Consider the following 24,504-nt stretch of genomic DNA (forward strand, 5'->3'; position numbering starts at 1 on the left):
ATTGATGGATTCCCATTCAACCTAATTCAATTCCCATTCAAGAGATTCCTGCACCCTTCCTTTCCCTTCCATCCACCTTTTCTGTGTCTCTCCCTACTTTTCCCCCATTTCCCAATATGTCCATCTTTCAACTAAAACATATAAATGCACACAAATTAAATTAGTTTTAAAACCCAATTCTAATAAGCTAGCTTTTGTTTTACCCTTCCAATCATCCCATCACTGAGATTTAGATTTAGGAACAGGTTATGTCCTTTGACCCAAATATTTGGCAGAAGGTAGGAAGTCTCATATCCCAGATCTACTCCTCTTCAGATCTACTCAATCTATTATTCCAACACTGGATCAAGAATAATTTTTAGGAAGTCAGACACATGGTTTGTGGATATCATCAGCACAGCTCATTGTATTCATCAGTTATACTACACTCTGAACAACTAATTTATGGGTCTGCTCTTCTATGCCAAATGTCCCAGGTTTGGAGTTTTACCTAAAACCTTATTTCAACCCAGATTTTTGGTTTGGTCATATTGCTCCTCTTTACCTCCATATTTTCTTGGTGTTGGATGAGTCTTGAATAGTACAGAGAGTAGTGCCCAACTCTGCATCATTCTCCTGTGGGTCCAGATAAGCTTTTTGATGTACTGCAAATTAGCGGGTTGTTTGGCCCTCAGAACATGCAACATTGGAGTAGTAATTATTTAGAGCAAAGCACTGCAGAGGTGGCAATTATTGTAACAAGAATGGTTTTTTAAAGCGGACTTAAGCTAAATTTTACCTTACATACGTAGGACAATCCTTCTATTTAAGCATCCAGGGAGGCTTCTGGCTGCTCCTTCTGCACATGCCTGAGATCAGCATGCGGAGCCTTTTCTTCAATAGGGAACAAATGCCGATCTCACACATGCGCAGTGTATGATCGGGTGACATACGAAGGAGGAAGGCCAATAAAGATGGCGGCGACAGGCGCTTCCTCCAGGACGAAGGAGAATACCAGGACGACACAGTTCAGTTACTTCCGCTTTAAATGGATTATTAATGCATAGGCATAAGCCTCATTTCTAGATATTATAAATTATACATACAGGTGATGGTAATAAAGTATTGGTTCCTTTTCTTTGCAAGGAAGAGTCAATTACTTCAATGGAATGACTCCACTTCTAACTTGACAATGCTGTTTGCCGAGCCTTCCTCGCCATATAAAGACCATTTATGTCAAGCTCAGTTCACAAACATTTTTTTGTAATGACATATTAGTCATCAAATGCCTAAAAATAAATTTCCTTTTATGATTTTGAGTTTGCTTTAAACACCTTCATTGTGGCAACAGGTCATCTGACAGAAGCAAGATGAAGAGATAATGTGATAATGAGTTTCATTTACATGTTAAAAGTATAGATTACATGTAAGAAATAGCTCAGCCATGCATGAAATTTTCATTAATTTTTCCAGTCAATTTGTGCAGTGGAGGGGGTAATACATAGATAATGAGCATGTGAAATAATTACCATAATTACATTTGCATCAGATTAAAAATCAATGGCACATAAAAGCTGTAAGAAGTGGGAGGACAGATATGCTTAAATTAGAGTTTTTGAATGGATATCAGCATTCTATGGTCAAGAATTATGAGGACAGTCATGGTGCACCATGGCCAGGAATTATGAGGCCAAAAAAAGTGCACCATGGTAAACAATGATTTTTTACTTTAGAGCTTCTTGAAAGATGCTTTCATAGTCCCAGTTCCTCTTTAATGTGAATAACATTTTCTAATATATGGATTCTAGTCTTGTTTTCAGTCTTTCACAGCTGTATAGGCTCCTCTCCTGTACTTAACATTTTACTGGTTTCTTATTGTGCTTTAGAAGCTGCAACAAGTCAGATAGAGCCCACCTTGTATCCTGGCTGGTGAAATCCAGGATGATCTTCTCCTTTCCTCCCCAACTTGGTTGTCAATGCCCCTTCTAACCGTCATGGAGCTTTAGAATTACATGGGGAAATTACCTAACGTAGTCTGCATGCAAATGCATTCCCACTCACCAATTAAGCCATTGATCTTTTCGTAACTCCAAAGAACCAACCCACAGGTTACATTAAAACCGGGGGCTCTAGAAAGGTGTACTAATGCAGGGTGCGGTGATATTTTTAAGAAGATCCATTAATTACTTCTATGGTAAAAAAAAAAAAAATGGAATGGAATGGAAATGGGGAAGAGGGCTGGAGAGGAACCAGAGAAGACAAAATATAAATAGAATAAAATTGTTCATTACAACATATCTCCCCACCACTGATTTTTTTTTCCTTTCAGTTTTTAACACCACCACATTTCTTCTCTATACTGCATTTTATCCCATCCCCTGAAAAAACTGGAAGTACAGTAATAGCCACAATAATCCAGTCAGTCTTCCTCGCCCCACCAGTTCCAGTGACAACTGGTCCACCAAGTTGCTCTCCAACCTGTCTTGTGGGGTCATCTCACACAATGCAGGACCAAAACCACCTTCCATTGTGAGGACTACTGGTCTTGCTTTGCCAGACGTGCCGCCAACATTCAAGAACAGAGCTTGGCTGCTGGCAGTCACGGCATCATGAAGATAGCACTGTTGCACATTATGCTGCCTCTATTTCTAGACAATTTTAACCGAGAACTGCCATGAGTTATGCTATGTGCACACATCGTATAATAGTTGCCCAGAAAAACTGTGGTGTTCCATCTTGATAAACTGAGGAGTGCAACAGACCCCCAACATCAGTGGCAGATTGATGAATGACCACAGCAAGCATGACTACTGTAGGTACAGCATGGTGCCATGTCAACATGTTCTCCACCTCCCCTCTTCATAGAGCAGAATAGCGCTATGTGTACAGCACACTTACAACAATAGAATTTATAACAGGGCCAGGGTGATCTCTAATGGAGTCCTAATGTATAACGTCCCTCATGCTGCTCATTGTACCGCTTAGAAATAACAAATCCCTTAACACCTTGTCACCCGACCAATGTCACCACATATTTGCTCAGAAAATGCCATGTTTGCCTTGCGGCACTAAATGTGCCCAGCTAACATGTCCTACAGGCTGTTTCAAGCTTAAACGGTCCTGATTTTTCCAGTAAAATGGCGTTTTATCAATACACGTCTGTAGAACAAACAATTAAAAGTTATATTAAGTAGAAGGTCACGGCGACATTAATCTGACATGATCTGTGATGAAAGAGAACATTACTCGACATAATTAAATTCAGCGATGAAAGATGACAAATGCAGAGACATTTGGTGTTCCCTTCAAGATCAAAAAAGAGCTCTTTCTACTTTTTGATTTCAGAGCACAAATGTTCTAAAAGATAGCGAAGACCTTTCTGACCTCCAGCAGTTTCTTGTTTTATCTGCTGAGCTCTCATTACAATAAAATTGTGTGCGTCGCTACAAGAACTGGGTGTTCCTTGGCAGAGGAGCCAGCTTTACCCATATAGAGGAGCTGGGTAAGGAGGGCAGTATTTTTAATATGCAACAAAGTTTATGAACATGGCATTATGATCTCACACTAGCAAGTTCAAAACTTATCTTAGAAAACATTATTTGATAGAAAGAGTAGTCATTACTGGGAACAGATTTCCAGTAGAAGTAGCAAGTTGGCTCATGGTAAGAAAATTAAAAAATGATAAAGACATACATATATACAGAGCCAGAAAACCAACAGGATAATGACACAATACCGATATACAGAGGGCTGTGATCTGATGTAAGTATGGAATCATGTAGAGGGAGGGTGGGTTAAATTGGTGCCAAAAGCTGGGAGGGTGGGGAGTGGTAAGCGCACAGTGTGGGAAAGTGCACCTATTATTGGTGGGTATTAAGCTTCTGCTATAGTCGGCAAATACACAGAGCATATGTGACACATTGGCACAGACTTACTAACCCTTTGCAGATGCCCTTTAGCAATGAAAGGTCCAAAACCTGGGCACCATAACATCCTGGGGGGCTGTCATCTTAACCGCCAGCTCCCCAGTGGACTTCTGGGACCCCAGTGATAATCTTTGGCTATCTGATAGCCATACATTGTCCTCGACGGCTGGATCTATATGCGGCTGTGCTACATACAGATCTGAGCTCTGCACTACAAAGCAGATGCTCAAGGAGACAAAAGAGATGTTGAATGTTTTGTCAGTTGGCTGAAGCTCCTGGTGGCTTTATGTTTTTACTGGTTTAAAAAAGAAATAAAGACTTGTTTTTAACTTGGGCATTTCAGGCAGGTGGTTATTGCAGAATAGGACAGGCAATGCCACTGCTGCAACAACTGTGCTTACCTGTCCCATTGTGACCCAACTGCCAAATTGTGACTGTGGCATGCACCGCTTAGCGTTGTCTGCCAGGGAAATCCAACAATCCTGGCTTCCCTTGCACCTGCCAGGAATAAATGAACTCCTAACACCCCAGCACGGCCAACCAAGATGGACGAAGATAGTCTTTAGGAAGAAAAGGACGATGGCAGCTCCCTGGGATGGAAGAGGGATAGGAAAGTAATCACAGGTTTTCACTTTAACTCTCCATTATATACCAAAGATGAAATATCAGATTTGTGCAGACTGACACTTTAAACATAATCAGGAAATCATTTCTCCAACCAGCAAAAGGGGAGAAAAGAAAATCAATATCTGCCTAGATGGCAGCAATCGATCTTGTTAACAAGAGATAGAAGATTATTGAATTCATAATAGACACACTTTTTCTTAAACTTTAAAAAGGCTGCATGAAAATCAGTAAGACTTTATTTTCTATCATCAATACTATGATTTCTTATCTTGAAGTGGGAAGGAAAATATTGGTATTCAACCTGCAATAACCCACATAAGAAGGTTGAATTTATTTTTTTTTTTTGTTCCTCCCTCTTTTTTTTCCCCTCACAGCATTTACAGTAATGCATAAGCTGTATTGACTAACTATTTTGGATGTTTGTATGGTATCATTTTAGCTTTGTAATTTTCTATGTAAAATGGAATAAAAATTATTGAAAACAGAAGGTTGAATTTAGGAAAAGGCTTTGAGGTCATCTCTCTAAACGAAGATAAAACACCTGCAGGTTCAGTGTGATCTATGCAGTCATATTGAATAAAAGAGGAAAACTGACTTTCCAAATATTCACTGCAGGTAAATCTTTATGCATATGTTTTAAATGATAGATTGATTCATGACTAGTAATTGTTTAGAAAAAGTTTCATTCAGTGCTTTTTAATGGCCCTGTAATATCCAAGCTTTTGTCTAGGACAGTGATCAGCAAACTTTTTTGGCTACTAGGCCATTTCAGGAGGTCAAGAAAGCACACTAGGCCGAACTCTCTCTCGAGTCCTGTGCTAATGGCTCTGTCCCCACCAGGAACGCCCCTGAAGGGAAATCCCTCTCCTCCACAATGCATAGGGAGGAGAGGGAATGTCCTCTTACCCCAGCGGCAGAAGTTTTAATGCCGGCCGTGGTATATAGGGAAGGGAGGCTTAAGAGCAAGGTTGCTGACCCCTGCCGGCCGGGATTAGACCTATCAACCAGTGGGGCGTTAGGCCGGAACAGACTACGGTCTTGGCCGTATCTGGCCTAAAGGCCGAAGTTTGCAGACCTCTGGTCTAGGACATCAACTTTTACTACTCGGACAGTAAGCCCATGCCTCTTCTCTCCAGGCTGTAGCAAGCCTGTGGCATGCTCACAATGCAAGACACTTGGTCCTGCATTTAAGAGGATGGCATCTGGTCTATTAAAACTCCATGAAGCATTTTCAGGATTGTTCACATGGGTGTTCAATTTGCTGGAGAAAGCTGCTGCTAGTGAGGCTTCCAGCAGCTGTAAGTTAGGGAAGAGGAGGCTGGATAAGCACAGAAAAGGCAGTGTGTAGGAGAAGAGATGGATATTCTGGAAGGTGATATGAAGTATCTAGAGTTTCATTTGTTTTACCGGTATGTGCTAGAGTTGTGTGAATGTGTATGCATAAGTGTGTTTTTCTCTTTTAATTTCAAAGTTTATGTAGAGCTGACATCTTTCAGTGGTTTGGAAATGGCTAAAATAAAGTCACACCCTGAAAATCCAAAAAGCTCACAAATACAAGTCCAAGTTAACAGTCTGTTTTTGGGATGTTGGGGTAACATGAATATCTGGAGAAAACCCACGCAAACATGGGGTGATCATACAAACTCAATGTAGATAGTGTCCAGACCAAGATTTATTCCTAGGAACCGCAAGGACTGCTAGCCATCGTAAGTGTATGGCAATGTGTAAAGGTATGCATGTGTAGGCAGATATAAATGCACATGTCCGATTTTCCAGAATAAGTCCCATGTCTGGGTGTACATATTTGTATGCAAGTATACAGATGTAAATGTATATGTGGAGAGTGTTGAAATATTCTTGTATATGACGTAGTGGAACATTGCTGGGTTTTAGGAGTGAGGTAGCAACAGTGGGTTGGTTGTCCTTGGGCACCAACATGGCTGGAAATCACCCTGCACAGTGTGAAAATATTTACCTTCTCTGGTGGTTCTTTTTACCTTGCAAGGCATCATTCTACATGTTTTTTTCTCTCTACCATTGTTCTTGAGTTAATTCATGCTGACAGAATGCGGTGATGGGCAGAGAGCAGAACACTAACTGCATATGCTCAAATACCTAACACTGATCTACCCCAATGAATCGTAAACTTCAGTGGTTTCCTCTCCTAGGCTCAACAGGGAGTAATATGACTGCAGCTGCCTTATAACTTTGTTTTCAGCAGCATGGGATCAGTGGATGTTGAGCCCCTGCAAAGCATTGAGGCCCTAGGCAGATGCTTTGGATGACTTGTCACCATATCTAAAGACTGGCAAGCTGCAAATGACAACATTTCTGTTCTTGGGGTTTTATACTCTTTAAACTGAAAAAAACTTGTTGCGGTTATATCAAAGACACAGAATTCATAATTTAGGAATTCATCTGCCCAACAGCAATCCTGTTGTCAGAGGTAACCTATTTTTGCTCTAGTTGAACCAATCATCCATTTCAGTTCCAGATATCAAAAGCTGAAGGGATTGAAAGACCATGAAAGCACAATCTGTGTATTCCGCTGATATGAGTCATGGTGCTTTGTGATCAGATCCCTGGCCTGCCTTTGTGCGCAGTATTAGCAAAAATTATTTAGAGTGGAAACTCAGCTAAGCAACATCTGCCGCATGAATTAGGAAACATTCTCTATTGTAAAGCTATTTGTAAGAGTACAAGGCAGCCGTATGCAGAAACACAAGTAATGGAGGCTTTCTGTAGGGTAATAGCAACAAATAATTGAATCCAGAATTACCATGCATGGTAATACAAACAAACAGAACACTAGCAAACATCAAAGAAATTTGTCTTTATACAAAAAAGTCTCCACTTCAAGTATAAAGATAAAAAAAGATATAAAATCTAATAAATAATCATAAATATTTAACAGGCAATCTCTTATATGTATACATTTACACAACCAATATATTTATTCACATAGAAGCATATTTATGCCATTTTTACTTTTGCATCATTTATAAAGGAGGCCATCAGCTAAAAGCCACTTTATTGCCTGATCAACACTCTGCACATCTACGGTGCTGTTTGCTATACAGGTAGTCCCCGGGTTACATACGAGATGGGGACTGTAGGTTTGTCCTTAGGTTGAATTTGTATGTAAGTCAGAACATGTAAATTATTTTTTTAAATGCAACTAGGACAGATGTTTGTCTCAACATATTATTAGGCAGCACGGTGTCAGTTACTGTAGAAATTCCTCACTGTGAGCTAATCACAAACAAAGCAAAAAACAAAACAAAAAAATCTTTATGGAGCCTAGACATTCATTACTTCTGGAGCAAGCTGTGCTTTGATATGCAAAAAGAACAACTGCAGAGTTTGTCTTGGTCATTAAAGAGTTACAAAATGTTACAGATTAGCTCAGCTCTTAAGATTTCCCACAACTCCAGCTGTGTTTAGCAAATGATTTCTTCTGCAAGTCATGCAAATCTCCCCGCTCCCTGCTTTACGTCTCGGTCCTGCACACGAACAAGCCCTGTTCCTACCTAAGGAGTCCATATGTCGGATGTCCTTATGTCAGACTACCAGTAAATTTATAAAGTGGTGATCAGCCAGACCCTTTTACTACTTATTAAAAGTGGCAAAATGGAGGACGTAATGTAAATTTATGAGTGACCAGTATTCCATTCAAGTAAATTAAATGTCAATCAGAGTAATTGGTGTCAACTTGCCAATTTAGGGCACTTACAGTAAAAAAAACCAAATCACTCAGGCACAAAAAAATTGCAAACAAGTTTACAAAAATAAAGAGCAAATCCTATTGGGACTAGACAGACTTGGGGGAGAGAGGATTTTTAGGTGTATGAACAAATTGTATGTACAAGTTTATACTTTGATTCAAAATGTTGATAAAATTTAGTATTTTGATCAATATGTTGTAAATTGTGTTTTCTCTTGTTTGTAGGGAAAAAATGTAAGGATTGTAGGTCTTGAAAAAGTCTCCTGAAGAAGCAGACTGTTGAAAGCCGCAAAACACGTTGAAAACAATCTTTTTCAAGACAAGGAGTTGTAAATTGTTAAAAATATTATATTGTATATGTACATTTATGTGTGTTGAATACATTTGTTTTACAGTAATTTGCAATAGGGGATGATTTGATGCCTAAAAAGTTCCATGAAATGTTTAATCTGTTTTCTTTATGGTATAAAAAGAGTAACAAGCACAATGTACATTAATTAACAGTACATTAATTTTGTCTAATATAAATAACCCCTTAAATGAATCTACAAAAAACTACCAATTCTTAAAAGTAACAATGACAAAGTAGTTAGTAATCATATTATGCGTTCTCTGGTCAATGCTGCACAACAGCTCAACATTACATTGGACGGCATCACCTTGGGTTAAATCACTATTCCTCGAATTTTGTGCCTTTGCATTCATTTATAAAGATTTTTACCCAAAAGTGTTCTGTACACTGGTTATATCTACATATCCCTATTATCTCTAAATCCAGGTTGCTCCAGCACTGTGTTTATGGCAGGTTTCCCAGTAGCTGGTTTATATTGCTCAATTTACGATATCTGTAAATGGTTGGTTCTTGTGGCGATTAGTTTTTTTTTTTTTTTTATGACTGTGTAGATCTTGTGTGTAATGTGAATCTTCAAATATTCCTGGAGATTGCATGTTAAAAATGTATATATAGTTACTGGTTTTGTTCTAAGTTTTAAACTTTGTTTAACTTTATACATGCTTGCAGTGTAGACATTTTTGGAAAACTTTCCTCGGTTCAGGTGTTCTACAATGCAACACAACAGTCATATAACCCAGCTTAGGGTATAGTTTGTATGCCTCCATCAAGCTGTGGAAGAAAATCTCTTTTTTAATTTAAAGAAACAATCACAAATTAATGTATATTTTTAAAAATGTTTGTAAATTTGTAAATTGGCTTTAAAATACATCAACAGCGACCTCTCTAGCAGGCTCTGTGGAGTAAATAATCCTCAAAATCACAACAAATGCCCTGGAATTGTAGCTCATCTCACTTTGCTTTCTCTGCCAGTAAACAAAAGACAGGTATGTAAAGCTGCCATAATGGATGAACACAGCAAATTCTGTAAGGCATAAATCACAGGCAATAATGCAATAATTGAATTCAACACTCAAGGAGGCCTTAAACTGTACAACAGGCTATAAATTGATTAAAAAAATTACTTCCAAATCGATATTGTAATGGATCAGAAGGGATTACCTTCTAGTACCTACTAGACCCGATAGACCAACAGTCAACTGAAGGATTGAGAACCCGCATTACCCCCATAGGCAAACCATGGTCATCAGGAAGGTGTACGTTTTAGTGGTGCATCTGAGCAGTAGGGAGAAGGGAGCGAGGGAGAAGGGAGGGATTCAGCAGTTAGGTATAGGCTTCCAAAAAAATTAAACTAATTATAGCTAGGGTAAAATGTCTAGCGAGGGTGTCTGGCGAAGCCTTTTTTTTTTTTTTTTTTTTTAGCGACATAGTCTTCCATTTACAATGACTTTAATAAAACTGTATAAAGCGAGGAAAGATGCCGGACATACTAGAATTCAGGTTTAAAATAAGCAACAATCTCCCGGTTCTTTAAATGGAGGGAGAGGATAGGACTCATTTGTTACCTTTCAGGCGATGGCTTAGGATCTGCTCCAAAATAGAAGCAAAGTTTAGAAATTCCGGTGCAGAATCATCAATGGTTTCAAAGCAGGATCGGTCAATCAGGGTTTTGACAGAGAATCTGCAAAACAGAGAAAACAACCCAGTTAGTAACCTCACACACAATCATCAAATGGCTAATAATGTTATCATTATATCTACCATGTAGGCAACAACACATTTCTTTCATTTCATGGACTACTTGCATGAAAAATAATCAATTCTTATAACTGCATGTGGTTTATAATTGTAAATAATAATAAAGGGCAGAATTCAGTATATTCATTCCTTTCTTTTATTACATATGTCTTTGATTGGATTTTTTATTTTTTCCCCCCTCATTTACCTGTAGTTACCTGTCCATCAAAATTGGCATAATGGGTCTGGAAAAACTATAACACTGTTGGGGTTGCTTGATTGGGTGCAGATTATATATTGTAAAAAAAAAAATGTAAATGTTGGTTTGTCCCAACAGCTGACACTTGGGTGTAAAATGTGTAAAAATATAAACTAGAATATCAAATATATTTAAAGCGTACCTAAACTCTTTTTTAACATGTGTGGACCTAAAGGGTGCAGCATCACCCTTTTAAGTCTTTATGAGCACGAGCGTGTTTTTTTACAGTAACTGACACCACGGTGTCTAATATGTTGAGATAAAATTTCTGTCCTAATTGCATTTATTAAAATAATGTACCTGTTCTGATTTGCATACAAATTCAATTTCAATTCAAACCTTTAAAGACCGCACAAAAACAGCAAAAGCATGCTTAAAAAAATCCCCAAGAAAAGGAAACATAATGGCATGAAGATACACTAGAGGTTATTGATGTCTAGACGCCCAGGACAAAATTAGGCAGGATCAGCATGTTGGTTACCTTAATAACAAAGCCAAAGTTCTCCAAGACTGGAAAGGATAGACTATTGTGGGAGAACCAACAAACCTGGAATGGATCTGGTTAAGATAGTTGCCAAGAGCAATGTGCAGGTTTGCTGGATAACCCAGACTCTCCATGACAGTCCACCCTCTCCAGTCTTAGGCTTTAACAAATTGGGCCCTAAGAGTACCAAAATAATTTTATACATTTATCAAGAAATGGTACATTAGTACAGATAATCTCAGTTAATTTAAAAATAGAGATTAAATAATTTTAATACTGCAACTGTTGCCCAACTGTTACATTATGAAAGAGCCTGCAGCCTAAAAGGTGGCTGTGTTCATGTACAGACCTACATTTTTGCAAATTATGCCTGCATGGGATAACCAAGTCAGAGTCAGTACCAGGGTCACATGATCAGAACCACTACATCAAAAAATCGGCCCTAACGCAAAGTGAGGGCACCTAGCTACCATATGGGAGAACATTTTTTTTTCTTCTTTAATGTGCCCTTTGCATGAGCTAGCAAACCAAAGAATGTCAATATACAGATCACAGGTGGTAAGCAGTTAAAACGATTGAAAAGGACTTCTTGAAACAAACCGAAAAATGACAGTAAAGTAATAGCATTTTACAGCTTTGATGTCTGAAATATTTCATGGCTGCGTAGTCGCAACATTTCCTAATTATATAATCAGCGGCTTCCTCAATAAACAAAACTAATACAACTCAACATAAATGTCAAACAAGCCCACAGGAACAAAAGTGACATTAATATGCAATAAACAGTATTGGTGGGTAGATTTCTCAGCACAATAAAAAGGCTTGTCAATACATAATGATTCAGACAGCAAGAGTGTGGTTCAAGTGATTAATTACTACTGAAAAACCTGCTGCAATTAACAAACTATGCTGCAGGTGATTAGCCAAACGTGAGGAAAGAACACAAAAACACCACAAACAAGTAGACGCCAATGCAAACATAAATGTGTAGCCATCTGAATATTGGCATGTAAAGTAGTTGCTCATCCAACATCAGTACAGGTAGTCCCTGGCTTACATAGATAGGGATAGATAGACTGTACATGTGTTCTTAAGTTGAATTTGTATGTAAGTCGGAACAGGTACATTATTTTAATAAATGCAATTAGGACAGATATCTTAACATATTAGGCAGCATGGTGTCAGTTACTGTATAAAATCCTCACTGCATGGTCCCTGTCCATCCCAGTCAGAGGTTTGTTGCCGATATGTCAATCATGTAATGTCAGCATTATGTGTGGTCATTACCAAGGATTGTCTTGTGTCTATTGTAGTACATTAGGGAACGCACACTTCTTTACTACATCTTGTATTCTAGCAGTGCAGAGAAGCAACTACAGACTGATTTTATGTGTTGCACCGGGTAAGATCCACCCAAAAAAACGGGGGGCTATAGTGTACAGAAGCAACCAATTACCTGGTCAATAAAGAGATCGTTAACATATTAAACATTAGTGCAGCCTTTTTTTTTATTAAAGTGGATCAATATAAAGGAAGAAACTGTGCAGGATGTAGAAATTCAGCTTTAACAATTTAGAAATAATAAAAGGTCTATAGATTGGTCACTTTACTCTAAGCCTAGTAATATGTCGTACCATGTTACCCATAGACACAGTAGAAAGTTAAACTCCCAGACTTCAGGCTAATATGAAATTTATAACAGTTTAATGTTTGTTTGAAGTAGGGATGTTTAATGTTCCTGAAAAGGGGATGCCTTTTTAATATATACAGATGCATTTTTTTCCATTACCCTAAGGCTTAACAGTCTAGAAGAGAAGTTGCAATGCATTTACCACTCACCTGTGGCAGCCATTGTGAATGGATGGGGCAGCAGAGAGTGGTTCAGTACTGCCCGCTGATGCCCATTTATTATGTGCAAATGCTGATAAATAACAAATCGTGTGGGCAGCCAAGTGGTAAGGTGCCGGCTGCAAGGAGCTACAGGAGACTGTCTGGTCCTGCTGGGGATCTGAATATTGCAAGTAGTAAAAGGATGGGTTAACCCAACCTTATCATAGTCGGCTTGTTCTGTTAGGAATCTTGCAAACATATAAACAAGAAATTTGCAAACCACATTTCAATGGAAATGCCCATCTACTCCTCAAATGGCTCCCTGAACTGAAAGTCAGGCATACAAAATATTTAGGTGGGAAGAACCTGAAACAATGGTTCTAATGACACTTATTCAGCAAAGATGCCGACTCTACAGTCTGACGTACAGAAACTAACATCAGAAATTACTGAAACTACAGAAATTATGAAACATTTCATATTGACAAAGAAATAAAACACTCAAGTCTTATCATGTTTGCAGCAACCTAGCACATGAAAAAAAACATACTGAAGGGAATTTGTCAAGTAGATTGTAGCAAATAATGTAAAGTATTCATTTTCACTACTCTTCAAACAATTCAAAAATGCTCTGAAAACACATGGTAATAAACGACTCACACAGACCCATGAACATTTCCATATCTGTACTTAATAATGGCACCGCTGTTTTCTGGGGTGAGCTAAAAAGGAGTAATAAGCACAGGCTGCAGAAAATAATGTACCATCAAAGAATACTTGGAATGTCTTTGTATTATTAAACAAATCTACAGGGTTTCATTTTGCATATAAGCTGTGTGATATTTGGTGAGGTTGTTAGAGTTTTGCTCATTGTTCTCCCTGCTGGAGGCTTCAATTCGGAAGCAAAGGCCTGCCTCCCCCAAGATGGTCCTAACCACAAAATGACACTGAACAAGTGAGACTGTGGAGAAATCAGACGGGAAAACCATATGAAATACTAGTGACTAATATTTTACTCTCTGGCTGACAATTGTTGGGCACATTTTCCAGTGTCCAGGTCCGTTTTAAAAAATCCCAACCATGAGTTTGCAGAAGAAATATGTGAAATAAAACAAAGGCAAAATGTTTTCAAGCTTTAGGACTGCTTAGGTACAAATTTAGGTGGCAATTTTTTGTTGGTATCGTGAAAGCATTCATACATGTTGGAGCAAGATATCCCTGCAAAAGAAAACTCCAAAATATTTGCACAGTGTTATTCCAGAATATAAAAACGGTTGATGGATTGACTATAACAATTTAGCAGTGGCGCAGTCTGATCGCCTCCATGCCACATTGATGCAGTAATTCATGCAAAAGGAGCCCTGACCAAGTATTGAGTGCTTACATGGACAGACTTTTCAGTACACCAACATTTCTGTATTAAAAATATTTGTTTTTATTGGTCTTTTGTAATATTCTAATTTTCTAAAATGGTAAAATTTTTCTTACCTGTAGGCTATAATCAGAAAAAAATAAACACTTGAAATATATGTATTTTTTTTTTTTTTTTTAGGAGTTTCATTTTTTTAATTGAATTACTGAAATAAATGAACTTTGATGATATTCTAATATTTTGAAATGCACCTGTATATTAAAATGATGGGCACAGGCCAAGGGCTAATGTACATTTACAAGAATCCTTAAACTGAATACTCAAGAGAATGATACATTCAAATGTATTAAATTGAAAATGAAGGAAATTGAATGCTCTTTCTAAAGAATAATCTTTCTTTTCATTGGAGATCCATTTCACTGACCATGTGCAACATCTGTTCAGCCAACATTTCAGACATTTTTGAAAATTTACCAATGCTTTCTAGTTGTCCCCTCTGTTACAAAATAACTTCTGTACAACAAGCTTATCTTCATTAGATCTAAAATCTTATTACGGCATGTATGAAATAAGCTTTTAGGCCCTGCCAAAAATGTTCTGTCCCCGTTTATTATTCACCCTTATTTTCTGGGCGGATGACAGTTCTCACCCAGTCATCCTTTCTGGTGACTACAGAAAAAAAAGGAATTCCAGTTTAATGAGAGTAAAGGTCTTGATTATTTATATTGGCTCTAAAGAACAAAGACAGCATTATAACCTGACAAAGATTCTAAATTCCTCCTCATACCATCACAACCTTCAACCTTTTTAACCCCAAAAGAACCCTTGAAATAATTTTCTCATCTCAGGGAACCCCTACTATAACTAATTCGTTGAATTTTGGGAAAAAGATCTATTAAGTGGTGGCTAGAATACCGCCTAATAAAAACTTCACTAGTCTTGCAACTGTTTCCACCAATGGAACTTTGTAAGTATTATCGAATAGGAAGCAAGTCAGTTTGTGGAATCCCTTGGAACCTTTGGGGGAACTCTGGTGTCTGACAGAACCCAGGTTAAAAATGGCTGCTCCATGCCATAAGTATAAGGTTTTGTTTGGCATTCCCTATAAAGGTTAAATAGGTTTAAAGCCTATTTTTATTCTGAGCTAAAGGTTGTTAACTAATATTGATGTGGAGTCCCCAAACTACGATCATGAATCTGATGCCAGGGAAGGGTTTGCTGTATGGTAGAGTTGTGTAGAACAACAAGTATACAAATTCTTGATGAAATTGCTCAGATTTGTTTGCAGAGAATTAAAAGGTTTCCCTGGAGCTTTGAAGTGTAATACTTTTTCACAAATATCACTCTGAAGCTGCTGAGAACATGAGTAAGAATTATTCACAGGGCTGAATAGAGAGCTTATTGCACACATGTGGTTCCAGCTCAGACAATTTTACCCAACATGGGAGTATTACACTGAATTGGGGAGAAGCATGTCTAGGACTTGCACGGGGGCTGTAAGTGACATTACTTCGCAGGCTGCTGCAAGAGCAAAATCAGCATGGGGTGCCCCTGACCTAATTGTGAATAAGGAGGACACATGATAATTAGGCAAAATTAGCTTCAGATAAAATATGCTGATTGCAGTTCAGCAGCACCTTATTAGTATACTGCTGATTGCATTCAAAAATTCAGCTTGAGAATTTATAAGCCTGGAGTCAACACAGTTGGGAATAAAAAGACGGAGATAAACATCCACATACAAGTTTTAAAGAGCATCTAAATAGTGGACAGAGGAACAGGGCTATCTACTGCATCATGATGAATCATAAGACATTACTAAAGTTTCCAGTTTTGGGATTTCTACATGTAACATTTAAAAAATTGTGGATATAATTACACCCTTCCCAGTGGTGGGCCAGTAGGCAGGTAGCCTAAGGCTTATAAGTCAGCAAACCCAAGTTTACAGATGTCTTTCCTTAGATTGGGTGTTCTAGGAGAACAAAATGCACTCAATAGTTGCTGTTCAACAACAACTTCTGAGCTCAAATATTCATGAAATTGTTGCTTATGTGACATGGAAATCAAATACACGATTGGTATGATCTCTGCAAGCTAAATGCAGATAATGCGCAGGCAGCTGGGGGACAAACCACTGTATCAGGTTAACATGTGTTGGGTGGTAGTCCAAGGTGGTAAGGATGGCCATTCCTGCTTTTTCAGCCTTGTAGCGGTGCAGTGGAGGGGCATGAGGGCTAAAAGCTGAACCAAAGTCAAAACTTTCATTGGTTTTCTTTTATTTTTAAGGCATATTACATAGTACTGTACAAAAACAAGTGTTTAAATGATAGACTTTACAGAAACCCAGTACAACTGATGCAGGTTGTGAAAAGGACCCTGGCCAAAACCATCTGCAACCCATAAAGTAAATAATGTAGAATACCATAGGAAGATGAATGGTGTTGCTTATTAATGGCTGGTTAGGAAAAAGTTAAAAGTGGGTTTTCAAGAAATTGTCAATATGTTATAGGTAGAGGTGAGCCTTATATGAAAGGGGGAGGAAGTTCTAATGAGTGCCCCAGAGGAGTCTTGGAGCCATGCATTGGAACAGGTTATGAGTTGGGAGGACATCAGTAGTTTACTGAAAAAACGGGTATGAAGCTAGAAACGTAGAGGAGTAGAACAATTTAAAGGCTCTATTTAATGTGCAGCACTGTGTAATATCTTGGTGCTGATAAATACAGTTTATTAATTATAATACATAACAGTTTTCAACCATTATTTTTATTTTAACTGGGTGAGAAGAAATTAAAGACGGGTGGCAGCCCCTTTATTGTGACCCACCTCTTCAGTAATTGGCCAAAACAGCTGGGGAGTTACTGAGAAGTGCCGGGTGGTGGCACCAGTTGGCTAAAAGGGGCTGGGAAGAACATTGAATAATGGGATGCACAGATTAAGTCCGCCTGAAAGGACTTAGGATGGACTGTAAAAGCTAGGGTCTCGTTATGGAATTTCAGATAGAAGTATGTTACAGTAAACAAGATGCGAGATTTTAGGTACTTGGAGTTTGGTGGTTTCTGTGAAAAAATGTATTTTTTTTTTTTTAATAAATATTCTGTACAGATGGAAGCAACAGGACCTATAGATGTCCTGGATGTGGAGATTTGGGGGTGAGAAGGTAAAAGCCAACCAACCACGTCCTGAAGAATGGGGAAAATAGGGAGTTAAGTGTGCAAAGAAGCAGCGTAGATAAGATGTTTAGGAAAAGATGAACTCAGGGTAGTAATGTTGCTTGGCAGTGATGAGGGTGGCGTTAAAATTTGGCCTTGCATTTAAGGAAAATCACTGATCAAGGTCAGATTTCCTCCACCAGTTTTCCACAGCATGTGATGATTATTGCAGGCATCTCTTGTGATTGATGTGCCATTGGTGGGGTATATATGGTGGGTCAGCAGGAGTTCTATGGGAAATGCATAGAAAGTGTATCCAGTGACAATCCAAATCAACAGTGGGCATTTGAGAGGTGCAAAAGGAGCCAATGTTTAGTGATTAGCCGGAACCAGTAACTTGAAAACCCCAGTACTGTACAGAATAGTCCTCACAGGTGCATTTTAATTATGTTAATTATTTTTAAAGAAAAAAAAAACTCAATATTTTATACTCATATGAAAAATCATAACTGCCAAAACACTATTAAAATGATAAAAAAAAGCCAAAAGGGTATTTGCAGAGGCATGTGTACATAAGCAACTTGGCATAATAATAGTTCTCCTTCGAAGTGGGGAAAAATAAAAAATTTATCTGAACATTATAAATGAAAAAAAAATCTGCTATGTGTGATAACTGCACAGCATTCAAGATACACCCACAGGGAAACATTATTTAAAGGCTGAGGACTGAGCAGACAGAAAAGAGTCTCTGGAGATTAACAGAGTGTCTGTGATACAAAGCATGACAATACAAACAAAATCCAGTATTACTTGGATGTATTAAGTCCCATTTTTTTCCTGAGTACTGGAACGACAAAAAGGTATAGAAAGAAAATGCCAGATGCCCGATTTCCAATCTAGGAAAAAATCAAGGTCCTCCAGGTAACAGATTTGGAACACGCATGCATATCAGAAGATTTAACTTTAGTATGACATAGCATAGTGTTACACAAAAAAGGTGCAAGTATGATTTATAATGCAATAAGGTGTGTAAGCCATTAATAAAGGAGTTTGGATCCTAATGCATAGTAACTTGGAGGTAACCTTAAAATAGACATTTACATATTCTTAACCTCCCTGGAAGTTTGCCTATTAGGTTTTTTCAAATGTAAAAGCAGTACATTTAAAAATACTTAAATTTCCCGCCTGGTCCCACCTCCCAACCACACTTGAGAGCAGATGCCCGGCTGGCATCTGCTTCCCCTGACCTCGCGCCCCCAACGTTCACACGCTGGGGATAGAGATGCTGGCCATAGCCAGGTTACAGAGATACCCAGCCAGAATCCCCAGGAGAAGAAGATGCTGGGCTTGGCTGGAGGGAACGGTGGGCACCGCTTAGCAGGTAAGCGGTTTAAACTCCCTGGCAATTGCACCCTAAGTGTGGCTTCGGGACTGCTTTTGGTATGGATAATTCACCCCGAGCCACTTTTGGGATTACGCTAGAAAGGTTAATAAGCAGTAAAGAGGTTAGGACTCTGGCCTTTTCAGCACTAGGTTTGCAGGTTCAAATCTCGGCCAAGACACCATCTTGGTTAATTGGCTTCCCCCAAATTGACTTTAGACTGTGGTAATGACATATGACTTTGGTAGGGACATTACATTATGAGCCCCTTTGAGGGACAGCTGGTGATATAACTATGGACCTTGTAAAATGCTGCTTATTATGTCGGCGCTATATCAATACTGGAGAATAATAAGTCTTCAATGACCTCTCAAGCTGCAGGAACTATAAAACATATCAATGTCAAATCTTACAATAGAGTCAGTAAGGTTGTCGGTTTGCTTTCTCCCCTCTTTCTGTGCACCATGCACTGACAGAGAAGGGGACAGCCAGCAAAAGTCATTGATGGAGGGCGAAGCTGATCTATGGAGAAAATTTAAATCTCAAAAGCTTTAATTTCATGTTTTGACTGTTTCATCTTTTTTTACTGTAAAAAAATGTATTAGGTCTAAGCATGGCCACATGATCTACTTTAGGGTTCCGGCATTGCCCTTTGGCTAGAAAGATTAAAGTATGCTCTTGCCACCTACTTGAACCAAGAAAGCTATTGGATAGGAAGGTGAAACATTTTGAAGATTACATAACAAGCCTAAATGACTTTGACCATTACCAGCTATATGATGACATTGTGGACTGGTAGGCAGTTTCCTTCCAGAGTTTCTCCGAGAGTATCTTTAAGGCTGCAAGTTCTTTGGCAGCACAGTCTGATTTGAATAGAAATTGTTATTGCCATATAAATAAATAAAATAAAGAAAACTGTGCGAGGAGTCTACATCTTTCACTGGGAGCTTTATTATGTGAAGAATAATGTCATTCTCCAATAAAGAAAATTGTTCCTTGGCTGAAGAGACTGGCGTCATGCCGTCAGCTTAATTCACATGCAAAAAAGAAGAAAATTAAATAAGAAAAAACATGACTCATATTTTGTAGTAATATTTTGGGTCATGACATATGAAAGTGACAGATTATCTTTTCCTCTTCAAAGGAGAAATATTAAGTGGCAAGTCATTTACAGAATATAAAATAGCTTAATACTAAAATAATCGATTTTTTATTATCAATGTTATTATTAACCATTATTCAAATGTGAAGAGCGAATTCCCAATGGTCTTGTGAATATAATGAATGTAAATATATATTTGCAATTTTTAATACTTTGAAAAGACATTAACTGGACATTTATATAATGACCTTAGTTTTTATATTTGTTATTATTCCAACCGTTTAAAAACCATCTACATAATTGTATTGTACTACCCATGAAAAAACAAAACAAAAAAAAAAAAAGTGGTGACACAATACAAAGTCAGTACTTTTGGATCTTTAAACATTCCTTTAAAATAATTTAATATTAGTTACAACATTTTTTGGTGCCCTAACCAAGGAGACCATTGGACCCAGCACAACACTCTACCAGCCTGCATGGAATTACAGAAAAGGCATATTTGAAGAATATCTGGAAGGTTATGCTCGCATTGGCTTTGAGGTTGCAGTGCATTTACCGGTACCTCATGCCAAAGAACTGCTGCATGCACCTTCACCCTGCGTCAGCCCCATAGAGAATGAATAGGGGCAGCAGTGAGTGGAGCTAGTATGCTGGTTCTTTAGGAACCAACGCCAAAGTGCAAGTGACTAAGCAGCTAGCAAGATGCCTGGGAGCTGCTTTACCTTCCTCAATCCTGAAGTCATACCGAGCACATCTCTGCAGTACATGTACACATGCTGACTGTAGTCACTTTAAAAATGCCGCAAGTACAAAAAAAAATGTACTTTGGTATTTACCAAAAATCTAGACAGCTCTGTAGATGTTTTAGAGCCTGCTACAGAAATTTCCTTTGAAATCCCATGTTAAGCACTGTTTCCCATCACGGTCATTGTCACGATAACACAATAGGAAGCTGCTCTGTAGTCCACCATGGGAAAACTCAGTTACATCCAACATTGCTTAGGATTCAGTGCAGAAAAGGCAGTGATGCCAACCCAAAGAAGTTATGAGCCTAACGGAATAAATCTGTTTAATGTATCCTTTATGTATACCAAACAAGCCTAAATGGCGAACCGCATTGGGTTTTAAGCACTTATTGATTATTGATCACTTGTAATGTTTATGGTAAACTTAAAAAAAAAATTGAACTCTGTATAGTTTACAAATCTTCAATACACTGACTTTATTGAACACATTTGTTGCCGCAAAGAGCAGTTCTTTTTGTTTTTCTATTTTTGTTGTCCAATACCAGGCTTGGCAACATAATTACTCTATTTTTAACACAATTAGGGACCCTATCCTTATCCATTATACTTAACAAGACCTTTAACACACACACACAAACCCCCAATTCTCTAGCTGCTTTAATGTACAGTTCTTAATTCTCAAAGATCTTTAAAGAACACAAAGACTTCAATGTCTGCTTTTAGTACGTTCCTAACAGCTTAGCCATATTCACTAATTACATACTTCGTCAGGTTGAAAAAAATAAATAAAAAAACCACCATGAGTCCATCAAGTTCAACCACTAAGGAAATAAACTTACTAGAAACCAGCATATCCCAGCCAGAACCATATACACATTTGATCCAAAAGAAAGCAAAAAACCCTTATAAACCCCGGTACAATTTGCTCCTACAGGGGAAAAAAAATCCTTCTTGATCCCGTAAGGCAATCCAGCCTTTTCCTAAAGCAATCTATATAACTTTCTAAAACTACTTCCTGAGGGAGCCAGTTCCACTCCCAGTGAAGAATCTCTTCCTTATCTGGAGAAGGAATTGTTTTTCCTTCAGATGCAAAGAGTGCCCTCTTGGTCTTTGTAATGATCTTAAAGTTAATAATTGGGAAGAGAGTTCTCTATATGGACCATTTATATATTTATACAGGGTGATCATATCCCCCCTTTTATGTCTCTTCTCAAGGGAGAATAGATTCAGTTCAGCTAATCTCTCCTCATAGGGGAGCTCCTCCATTCCTTTTATTAGTTTAGTTGCCTTCTCCGCACTCTCTCCAATTCCACAATGTCCTTTTTGTGAACTGGTGCCCAAAACTGGACTGCATATTCCAGATGTGGTCTGACCAATGCTTTGTACAGGGGCAGGATTATGTCTCTATCTCTATTACCCTTTTAATACAAAAAAACTACTTTGCAACAAAAAAGTATTTTGCTAATGGTTGTTTACATTGGAAGGTTAGCAGGCTGTCAAGATCTGTCCTCCAAGAAGTCCAAAGTCTCAAAGTTTTTTGAAACATATATAAAAACGCAATCACATCCAATAAAACAAATAGATAATGAATACTTTTGAACACGCCTCATGGTACACCTTAAGAGTACTATATAATGGTCCCCCCAATACGCAAAGCTAACAATTGATTTTTTAATTATTGTAAACACTTGTTCGGTTGATTCAATTGTTTATGCACTTTGTTTAGATTTAATGCTGTAACTTACTTTGTCTTACTTAGACTTAATGCTCTAACTTACTTACTGTTATGTTTGTAACTTTTTTTTATGTTGTTGTATACATCCATCAATAAAAATTATTTTTAAAAAATCCTACCTCTTCAGATTATGCAAAACACTTTATTGTAAATGATATGTACACAGGTTCACTTTAAATTTGAATAAGACTTTGTGTTACCTAATCTGTAAAAGAATTACCTTGCCCCCCACAGCTATTAATGACTGTAAATCCCATGACTCCATAGCTGTATGAATACTGCCCGTGGGTGGGAGATTACTAAAGGTTGCACCCAACCTTAACACGGCTGAACATGGAATCGTAGGCGTACGCTTAGTAACCTTTCAGAAAAATGCAGAGGACTTTTTTTCCCTAACGCATATAAAAGAAAGAAGGTATGCGGTGCCCCTCTGTACACTTTAATCTCAATAGGGAAACTTCATCTTGTTATGCTATAAGAGAAACAAGATGTTTCTATTTCAAATGTGAAAAGAAAATAAATACTTCTGGCAACAAAGAGCTTAGCAACATTCAAACGCGATATTGCTTGAAACAAAGAACGCAGCATGACCTTTATCTACATCAAGCACAATCGGCACATTTAAATTTTAATGTTGTTTAAAATCTATGTGCTGCAGGATAACATATGAAACTGTATGTAGTTATCATAAATCTATAGATGAATGTGGGATAAGTTTATTCTTAAAGGAACAGGATTGTTTGCAATGAAAGGATAGGAATATACTACCTGGCACCTTTTAAGTGCTACTGCCCCTACCCGCAGCTCTCACCACCTCACAGGTAAAACAATTTTTTTTTAATCCTCTTCTTCAGGGTTGCTGGTATTTATTATTATTAAACTTTATATAGCGTCAACATATTACTCAGGACTGTTAATTAAATAGGGGTTGAAAATGGCAGAGAGATAAAGACAGTGACACGGGAGGAGAGGACCCTGCCCAGAGGAGCTTACAATCTATGAGGTGGGGGAAGTATCACAATAGGAGGGGGGATATGGAATTGTGGGACAGAAGAAGACGGGTAGGCAAGTATTAAAAAATGGGATTTGAGTGCTCTTTAAAAAATGTGCAGAAGTAGAAGCAAGCCAACTAGAACGAGGAGGACCATTCCAGAGAGTCAGGGCAGCTCTAGAAAAAGTCTTGTATCCGTGCGTGTGATGAGGTTATGAGTGAAGAAGTCATTAGTAGGTCATTGGAACAGCAAAGAGAGTGGCTGTGGGGGTACTTTTCTATCAGGTCAGAAAAATAAATGAACAGTGGAGGGATTTGGAGGCAAAGCACAGGAGCTTGAATTTGATTCTAAGGTGAAATGGAAGCCAGTGAAGAGAACTACAAAGAGGAGCGGTGGACGGATGAATGAGTCTGGCTGCAGCATTCATGATAGATTGTAGAGGGGAGAGAGCTGGGTTAGTGGAATACCAGAGAGGAGGAGGTTACAAAAGTCCAGACGAGAGTGTACAAGGAGTTTGGTGGTCTCTGGAGGACAGGTAGGGGTGGAATTTGGAGATTTTTGCACAGGTGAAAGTGGCAGGACCTGAAAATGTTGTGAATGTGGGGGGTGAAGGAGAGCGCAGAGGTACTCAATGCTCCAGAGAACAGTGTTGATGTAATTATGTCAGCACCATTCTCTGCAGCAAGTAACATGAACCCAGGCTAAGGGGATGGAGTGTTTTCATGACACCCAGAGTTCACAGGAAGTGGGCTGTGTATTGGACAGCACTCACCTTTGCAACATGAGGTCCAAAATTTAAATCGCAACCATCATGTGCAAGTTTGCATGTTCTCCCCATTCTAGACATGGGTTCCTCCAAGAACTGCAGGCCCCCCCTTCCCCACCTGCCAAAAACATACTATTAGAAAAATTGGCTTCCCCCAAAAAGTGTCCCAGATACCTGTGGAAGATAAGCAAAACAACCACAGTGCAAACTGCGGGCCACAATATGGTACAAATACTAAGAATGAAAATTTTTATCAATTTCTGCCTTTAGCATGGTTTCAAATACCAGTCTGAATGAAACTCAAAAGGTAAGAAAGTCAGAAATCTGGATGAGGACATAA

The 24,504-nt window shown here is 38.3% G+C and overlaps 1 protein-coding gene across 1 annotated transcript in view; it reads right to left on the minus strand.

The window, feature by feature from the left end:
• RUNDC3B (RUN domain containing 3B) overlaps nt 1-10,315 on the minus strand; it is a 70,590-nt gene extending 60,275 nt beyond the window's left edge. The window contains exon 1 of the mRNA XM_072413417.1: nt 10,174-10,315. The gene's annotated coding sequence lies outside the window, so the exon portion shown is untranslated. The remainder of the gene's footprint in view (nt 1-10,173) is intronic.
• Between the last annotated feature and the right edge of the window lie 14,189 nt (nt 10,316-24,504).

Source organism: Pyxicephalus adspersus, chromosome 5 (assembly GCF_032062135.1).
Source record: "Pyxicephalus adspersus chromosome 5, UCB_Pads_2.0, whole genome shotgun sequence".
NCBI lineage: Eukaryota > Metazoa > Chordata > Amphibia > Anura > Pyxicephalidae > Pyxicephalus > Pyxicephalus adspersus.